This window comes from Myotis brandtii, unplaced genomic scaffold (assembly GCF_000412655.1).
Source record: "Myotis brandtii unplaced genomic scaffold, ASM41265v1 scaffold311, whole genome shotgun sequence".
NCBI lineage: Eukaryota > Metazoa > Chordata > Mammalia > Chiroptera > Vespertilionidae > Myotis > Myotis brandtii.
The window spans coordinates 2,983,945-2,991,002 of record NW_005361913.1 but is presented as its reverse complement, the minus strand read 5'-3'; the positions used below and the strand labels follow the sequence as shown (position 1 = coordinate 2,991,002).

Here is a 7,058-nt window from a genome sequence, read left to right as displayed (position 1 = left end):
CTAAATGTCTCTAGACTATTTAGTATTTAGGGGATAATTTGCACTTTTTCTTTTTAAATGGAGTTAATAATTTTAAGTGATGCAGCTGCCTGATAAGTTCCATTTTTAAAATATATATATTATTGATTTCAGAGATGAGGGGAGAGGTAGAGAGAGATAGAAATATCAATGGTGAGAGAGAATCATTGATTGGCTGCCTCCTGCACACCCCTTACTGGGGACTGAGCCTGCAACCCATGCATGTGCCCTTGACCAGAATCGAACCCAGGCCGACACTCTAGCCACTGAGCCAAACCAGCTAGGGCAAGTTCCATTTTTAAGTCAAGGATTTTAATCTATCAGGGCAGGTGTTTGAGTTTCGGGATTTGGAAGAACAGAATTCTGACACATTTTTTACTTTTTCCTTTCACCACATTTGGCATTTGAATACTGTTGTCACTCTTAGCTATCAAAGGAAATCTTGCACTATTCTCACAAAACCTTCACAGAACCAGACACCGAAACGCTGACTCAAAGTCACGACATTCCTCTGGGGGGATTCTCTCTGTCACTCTTCTCAGATCACTGGAAAAGGTCATATTTGAGGAAGATGTTTTAATGAAGTTTACCAATTTTTTTTAATGCAGTATGTGTGTGTATAGGCAACTGCAGGTGCCCCAGAGAGGGACTGTTTGTAGTGCTTTAGATTGTTGAAAAGTAAATTGGCCAGTGAGAAATAGGCAAGAAGTGGAGATGGGTGGCTCTCATGACTTCCAAGCTGCTGTGCACTCTACATTTCTGTCTTTCCCTTTGTGATTTGCAGATTTATCCAGAGAAGCATTTTCAACTAAGTAATCCCTTACATCTCAACATGTGTTGGGACATAATGAAACATCCACTGTAGAATTACTATGAATTCTAGTAAACATTCGAGGCATGAAAAAATTTATTTGTGAACCCTGAGAGCCTCATGATACTTAAAATCATATAGCACTGCCCTGGCCAGGTGGCCCAGTTGGTTGGAACGTCATTCCTGTGCATCAAAATGTTGTGGGTTTCATTCCCAGTCAGGGCACATACCTAAGTTGCGGTTCAATCCCCAGTCTTGACTTGTATTGAAACAATGATCTTCTCTCTCTCTCTTTCTCTCTCTCTCCCCCCCCTTGTCTCTCTCTAAAATGAATAAAAACATATCCTCAGGTGTATACTAGAGGCCCGGTGCACAAAATTCGTGTGCAGGCATGGTCCCTAGGCCTATCCTACGATCAGGGCCATCTTCCCTGGCTGCCGGCAGTCAGCCCTGCCACCTGCTGCCACCCACCTGGGTTGCCAGTTTGCCATCGGGTGATTGGAGCCTGATGGCTGGGCGGGGCAGGAACTGAGAGGTCGGCCATTCCTGCCTGCTCACCGGCCCCACCCCCGCTGCAGGTCGCCCTCTGTGTGTGGGGCAACCAGTGAGGCAGGGGCCTTGGCTTAGTGCCGCCCGCATTCCCTTCCACCCACCCCAGGTCCCCATTTGCCATTGGGCGATCAGAGCCTGTGGGCAGGGGGAGGAGCTGTGAGGTCAGCAGTTCCTACCTACTCACCAGCCCCATGCCCACCGCAGGTTGCCCTCTGTTTGTGGGGTGACCGATGAGGTGGGGGCCTTGGTCTGGTGCCACCCGCATACCCTGCCACCACCCCACCCCCTCCCCAGGTCCCTGTTCGCCATCAGGTGATGGGAGCCTGCTGGCTGGGAAAAAGGACCGAGAGTTGGTCAGTGCATAGTGACTGGTTGAGCAGTCGCTCTGGTTGTTCTGCTATTATGGTTGCTGGGCTTTTATTATATAGGATTTTTAAAAAATCATATAGCACTGAATTTGCTTAGGTGTGTTATAATTACATCTGACTGTCTTCCCCACTATATTGGGATTTAATTCAGAGTAGGGAGAATTACCTTTATAAGATTTCCAATACATGGTACAATATTTATTATTTCAGAAGTATTCACTAAATGGTAGTTGAATCAAGAAAATAATGAATGAAGAAGTTTAATGACTCATCAGGATTTCTCCATTTTTTAATCTTCTTTGAGGTCATGTAAGTTTTATTGTTTGTATAGGAAGTGTCAGGAATTTATATGCATAGTTTCCCTTTTGAGTTGACTGACATTGTCAAGGTCTTCTATATTTACTAGAGGCCTGGTGCATGACATTCATGCACTGGAGGGGGGGTCCCTCGTAATTATATATGTGTTTTCCGATGGTCTTAGGCGACCCCTGTGAAAGGGTCGCTCGATCCCCAAAGGAGTCGCAACCCACAGGTTGAGAACCGCTGCCTTAGGGGATGTCTGCCTGCTGGCTTAGGCCCATTCCCCATGGGGAGCTGGCCTAAGCTGGGAGGCAGACATCCCCCGAGGGGTCCTTAGCGCTGCCATGGAGGCAGGAGAGGCTCCCACCACCACCACCACTGTGCTCGCCAGCCATTTGCCAGCCATGAACCCAGCTTCTGGCTCAGTGGCACTTCCCCTGTGGGAGTGCACTGACCACCAGGGGGCAGCTCCTGCCTTGAGCATCTGCCCCCTGGTGATCAGTGCGTATAATAGCAACTGGTTGTTCCACCGTTTGGTGGATTTGCATATTAGCCTTTTATTATATAGGATAGTAAAAAGAACACTGGAGTTATCATACAAATACTTGTGTTTAAATTTTGCTTCACTGCTCACATGCTGTGAAAATTATCTATCTTCCCTGAGCCTTCATTTAGTCATCTCTAAATCGGGTTAGTAACATCTCCATAATTGCTATTTCACAGTCATTTTTCTCCCTTTATTCAGAAACTCTTGAAATCTCCCATAATCTTAAACTGCCGAGTTTATATAGTAAGGAAAAAAAAAAGCTTGAAGTATGTCGTGATGCTTTTAAAACAAATTCCCTGTAAACCTTGTTACCCTGCAGCTGCCACAGTCATAAAATCAGTGGCCTTTATTGCTTTAGGTGTGGGGTGGATACAGTCTATTCTAGAACAAATGTGTCATTGTGCATTTGTTACCAAAGTTTTTACACAAGCTGTGATTTGTTGAAAATGCTAAAGCTGCCATTTACATATTGAGAAGAAAGCCTGAGGATATAAGACTAAAGCTTATAAAAGTGGGACCTAACCACATCCATTCCCCCACCCCTCCCCCCTTCAGTGGTGCAAATAATGCTTGATGAGAGATTGGAAATAGGAACAAAAAGGACGTTGATCTAAAAAGAAAACAAGAAGGTTAAGGAAGGAGATGAGAGCTAAAGAGGCCTTGTCAACATCCCTCCCCCCAGCTCAGAGGAAATGCTTCTGGGAGTCTAAACCACCTTGGTGTGGGCAGTAGAGTTGAAAGGGCCTGTTGAGAAATGGCCATTCTACTCACCTCTCCTCCAGGTACCTCACGTCTTAGAATTGGCTCAGACGTTCTGGTGGGGCAGAGATACTGAACTGAGCTTTCAGTAGGAGTCAGCACACCTTCTAAGGGGCCCAGTGCCGCAGAGAAGGGAAATCTGGCAGAGACTGCGCCTCTCCACCTGGGGTCCCAGCTGCACACAGACAGGTCTCTGAGATGAGGATTGAGGAGTGAGCGCTGAGATGGAGAGTCTGGTCAATCAGGGAAGACAGACAGAAGCAAGCATTGCCTCATGCCTATGCTGAAAGGACCATCCCAAACTCTTCAGAACAGGTATAGTGAAGGTAGAGACCGAAACCCAAGGAGAAGGCTGGATTCGGTTTGTCTTACTCAGGATGTAGCAGCCCACCCAGGAAGGGCACTAATGGAAGCAGATGCTCCGCTCCCACCACTACAATATTGCACAAACTTCTTGAGGAGATGCCAGTCTGTTAGGAGAAGGGGGAAGGGAGAGAAAACCCAGGAAGAGTAAAAATGTACCCCAAACTGACTATTTAATGAAGAACCTGAGTCATAACAAATGAACAAGCTTTACATTTTTTGTTTTGTTTTGCTTTTTATACCAAGTGAGAATGAAGACTTTTGAGCAAGATGAGGTCAGTTATGTGATGGGAAACACAATTTTTTTTAATCCTCACCTGAGGATATTTTTTCAATTGATTTGTTTTTTGAATGGAGGGGAGGGAGGAAGGAGAGAGAAAGAATCATGGATGTGAGAGAGACAGACTGACTGGTTGCCTCTGGCACTCATCCCGACTGAGGTCGGGGACCGAGCCTGCAACAAAGGTACGTGCCCTTGACCAGGAATCAAACCCATGATTCTTTGGTCCCTGGGCTGATACTCTAATCACTGAATTTAATCTGGCCAGGGCTGGAAACACAGGTTTTTGTTTTTGTTTTTTTAATTAAATTTTGCACATCAACCCACAGGTTGAGAACCGCTGCCTTAGGGGATGTCTGCCTGCTGGCTTAGGCCCATTCCCCATGGGGAGCTGGCCTAAGCTGGGAGGCAGACATCCCCCGAGGGGTCCTTAGCGCTGCCATGGAGGCAGGAGAGGCTCCCACCACCACCACCACTGTGCTCGCCAGCCATTTGCCAGCCATGAACCCAGCTTCTGGCTCAGTGGCACTTCCCCTGTGGGAGTGCACTGACCACCAGGGGGCAGCTCCTGCCTTGAGCATCTGCCCCCTGGTGATCAGTGCGTATAATAGCAACTGGTTGTTCCACCGTTTGGTGGATTTGCATATTAGCCTTTTATTATATAGGATAGTAAAAAGAACACTGGAGTTATCATACAAATACTTGTGTTTAAATTTTGCTTCACTGCTCACATGCTGTGAAAATTATCTATCTTCCCTGAGCCTTCATTTAGTCATCTCTAAATCGGGTTAGTAACATCTCCATAATTGCTATTTCACAGTCATTTTTCTCCCTTTATTCAGAAACTCTTGAAATCTCCCATAATCTTAAACTGCCGAGTTTATATAGTAAGGAAAAAAAAAAGCTTGAAGTATGTCGTGATGCTTTTAAAACAAATTCCCTGTAAACCTTGTTACCCTGCAGCTGCCACAGTCATAAAATCAGTGGCCTTTATTGCTTTAGGTGTGGGGTGGATACAGTCTATTCTAGAACAAATGTGTCATTGTGCATTTGTTACCAAAGTTTTTACACAAGCTGTGATTTGTTGAAAATGCTAAAGCTGCCATTTACATATTGAGAAGAAAGCCTGAGGATATAAGACTAAAGCTTATAAAAGTGGGACCTAACCACATCCATTCCCCCACCCCTCCCCCCTTCAGTGGTGCAAATAATGCTTGATGAGAGATTGGAAATAGGAACAAAAAGGACGTTGATCTAAAAAGAAAACAAGAAGGTTAAGGAAGGAGATGAGAGCTAAAGAGGCCTTGTCAACATCCCTCCCCCCAGCTCAGAGGAAATGCTTCTGGGAGTCTAAACCACCTTGGTGTGGGCAGTAGAGTTGAAAGGGCCTGTTGAGAAATGGCCATTCTACTCACCTCTCCTCCAGGTACCTCACGTCTTAGAATTGGCTCAGACGTTCTGGTGGGGCAGAGATACTGAACTGAGCTTTCAGTAGGAGTCAGCACACCTTCTAGGGGTCCCAGTGCCGCAGAGAAGGGAAATCTGGCAGAGACTGCGCCTCTCCACCTGGGTTCCCAGCTGCACACAGACAGGTCTCTGAGATGAGGATTGAGGAGTGAGCGCTGAGATGGAGAGTCTGGTCAATCAGGGAAGACAGACAGAAGCAAGCATTGCCCCATGCCTATGCTGAAAGGACCATCCCAAACTCTTCAGAACAGGTATAGTGAAGGTAGAGACCGAAACCCAAGGAGAAGGCTGGATTCGGTTTGTCTTACTCAGGATGTAGCAGCCCACCCAGGAAGGGCACTAATGGAAGCAGATGCTCCGCTCCCACCACTACAATATCGCACAAACTTCTTGAGGAGATGCCAGTCTGTTAGGAGAAGGGGGAAGGGAGAGAAAACCCAGGAAGAGTAAAAATGTACCCCAAACTGACTATTTAATGAAGAACCTGAGTCATAACAAATGAACAAGCTTTACATTTTTTGTTTTGTTTTGCTTTTTATACCAAGTGAGAATGAAGACTTTTGAGCAAGATGAGGTCAGTTATGTGATGGGAAACACAATTTTTTTTAATCCTCACCTGAGGATATTTTTTCAATTGATTTGTTTTTTGAATGGAGGGGAGGGAGGAAGGAGAGAGAAAGAATCATGGATGTGAGAGAGACAGACTGACTGGTTGCCTCTGGCACTCATCCCGACTGAGGTCGGGGACCGAGCCTGCAACAAAGGTACGTGCCCTTGACCAGGAATCAAACCCATGATTCTTTGGTCCCTGGGCTGATACTCTAATCACTGAATTTAATCTGGCCAGGGCTGGAAACACAGGTTTTTGTTTTTGTTTTTTTAATTAAATTTTGCACATCTGTGTTATAATGAGTAAATTTCAAATCAGCCCCACTAGTTTGCCTGTATCTTTGTTTATAACTTATATATGTATAGTGTTCTCATTTATAGTTTATCAGTTTGTAATATTTTGTTGGGTACAGAATGCTTTTACATATACCCTCTCTGTTTCTTCCCATAACATTGTAAGGTAATGTCAATATTATTATGTTTCAGGTGAGGACATCGAAGATTTGTTCAGGACCAGGTAGCTGATGAGAGAGAGAGAAGAAAGAGCCCAACTGTCAGCCCAGGACCTCCTCCTCCTTGCTCAGGAGCCACCACACATGCAACTCTATGGGGCCTCACTTTGTTTCTCTCTGGAACTCTCTACTCTTTTTGCAGATTATTTGTTAGGACCTCTTACACAATTTTCTTTTTAATTTAAGGCCATGTTGCCATGAAGCTTTGTCGTGATATATTTAAATAAAATAATCTTTTGTTATCTAGCATGCAACTGATTCTTTTGATTTTGTTGTTTTAGACAAAATCTCAGCAGAACAGTCTGTCTAGGTAATAGTTTATGAGTACATCTGGGCAAAACAAAACGACCTATGGAAAATGCATTCTAATCATGTCAGATCTAGGAAAAATGTAAAAAAAAGAGAAGAAAAGCGAGTCAATATTTTATACATTCAAGGTCAATATTCTATGTCATTGTCAATAATGTATGAG

At 44.8% G+C, this 7,058-nt stretch overlaps 1 long non-coding RNA gene across 1 annotated transcript in view; it reads left to right on the top strand.

Annotated features, from left to right (window-relative positions):
* The window catches only part of LOC102257818, a 104,689-nt gene extending 97,856 nt beyond the window's left edge, over positions 1–6,833 (top strand). The window contains exon 5 of the long non-coding RNA XR_313803.2: positions 6,561–6,833. This is a non-coding gene — a long non-coding RNA (uncharacterized LOC102257818). The remainder of the gene's footprint in view (positions 1–6,560) is intronic.
* Positions 6,834–7,058: the final 225 nt, after the last annotated feature.